This window comes from Pseudocercospora fijiensis (assembly GCF_000340215.1).
Source record: "Pseudocercospora fijiensis CIRAD86 unplaced genomic scaffold MYCFIscaffold_20, whole genome shotgun sequence".
Classification (NCBI taxonomy): Eukaryota; Fungi; Ascomycota; class Dothideomycetes; order Mycosphaerellales; family Mycosphaerellaceae; genus Pseudocercospora; species Pseudocercospora fijiensis.
Window position 1 is genome coordinate 491,917 of NW_006921551.1, and position 2,160 is coordinate 494,076.

Genomic DNA, 2,160 nt, shown 5'->3' on the forward strand with positions numbered 1-2,160 from the left:
ATTAGCCGCCCTCCTATATTATAGACGCGTACGCCGCGACGGGTATAATAGTTAGCGCGCTCCTAGACGGCGAGATTAACCCTATTAGCAAGTATAGATTCCGTATTACATTTCGCGATCTCGCCTTAAAGCTATAGTAGCCTTAGGCAATCGCGTAGATTCTCTAAATATAGAAGTCGCCTATATAAGGCGCTATCCTCGCCGATAACGTAGGCACTAGCAAGACTATTACGGTCCTCTACGCCGTCGTCTATTAGTCCGAATATATCGAAGAATAGCGTCGCAACTACCGAGGTACGTTTTCTCTTTCTACGTATAGACCGTTTTACTAGCCGGCAATCTAGTCGTCGCTTATATACCTTTTCTTTTTGTCCTAACGGCAAAATAGTCTACCTACTACTTATTTCTCCTCTACTAACGTTTATTATAGCCGTACTCTACCGCGCGTATATTAAGAGTAATATCGCGCCCCGCCCTATTACCGATATACAAATTCCTATACCTATAGTTAACGCTACCGACTAGGCCTCGATAGACGTCGATACTCGCCTACCTACGCCGGATAAGTAGGAGCTTATCGATGCCTACGTCTAGGCCTATCTAGGATTGCCTATAGAGTCTAAGCCGGGCTAGTATATCGGTATCGATATCTAAATAGTAAAGGCCGGTAGCGAGTAGCGTGCTCTACTAAAGTATATAGACGCCGACGTATACAACCTCGCATTCTTAGTAGTCTAGGCCTTCTTTAACGAGTACAATCCGGCCCTACCGGATTATGTACCCGTATACGAGATTAGCCCTAATACGGCCGTTAATGCCTAGCGCAATAATTGCGCCCGATACTTTAGGCCTAGAGAGGGCTACGCGCGCTATATTAACGTCGCTATATATATTAACGTTAAGCCCGATCCTAAGAATCCTACCTACTACGTTAAAGGTACTACCGCTAAGCTAGAAGGTCTTATTACTTTCGTTAATAGGTTGCTAGTCGAAAGCCTATAGACTACTCGCACTATCCTTATTACTACTAAGGATTCGTAGGTCTAGAAGACTATATAACTAGGCGTTATATATAAGACGCGATACGGCTAGAAACTCGAGTAACTCCGCGATATCGAGGAACCCGAAGAGTCTCTCGACGACTTTACCGTACTCGATAATGCCGCCGAGCGTATATACGACGCCGCTAAGGAATAGAAGAAGGACGAGGCGTTCCTACTAGAGTATATGTCTAACAATATATCTCTTCTATAGGGCACGCGCGCCGCCCGGCTATCTATCGTTATCGGTAATAAAGGCTATTACTTTAAGAATAAGTTTTCTCTATAGAGTAACTCCGTATAAATACTACTCGATAACGAGTATACAGTCTTAGTATTCGCGATAGCTACGCTATTCCGCAATAATATAGCCGACTTTGCTAGCCTTATACGCTATCTCTTTCGGCGTATTCGTAAGAAGTAGCTAGACACTCGTCGCGAAGAACTTATCGGTAGCCTCGGTAGCTCGGACGTCTACGAGCGGCTATACGAGGAGTTCCGTAAGAAGTACGGTATAGACTAGACTCGCGTACCTACTAACTAAGTGTCCTAACCTGCTCCGAATAGTAATAGTAAGAAGTAGTATAGTATTAGCGAGTAGGAACGCTACCTCTAGGTAATCGATCCCGTCGCCTAGTAGACTCTCTTACGCCCGAGCGATAAGGAGGATATAGATAGGCGCTACTCCGCCCTCGTTCTCCTACCGATAAGTATCTATATACTTCGCCGCGTTAAAGGCACCTAACTACTTATCTAGGGCGAGACCGTAATACTCGGCTCCGAAATCCTACTATAGTAGATTATCTACGTAGAGACCTCGCCTACTTTAACGTTAGAGGCTATATATCGCGCCGTAGTCGCTAGATTCGCTATAATCGTAGGTAACGACCGCCTTAACCGCGTCTATAATAACCCGACTGCTCCTAGCTAGAAGCGCTCCTACTCTACCGTATTTCGCCGATTATTAGTGCTTAGCGCCTCCTTAGGCATATTTAGCTAGCTTCTCGAGTATAATATCGACTCTTCTACGCCGTATATTAACTTACTATAAGTCTACCGTCTCTAACCGTTTCGCCGGCTAGTAAAACTATTATACGACGTCGACGGTTTTACCGGCCGG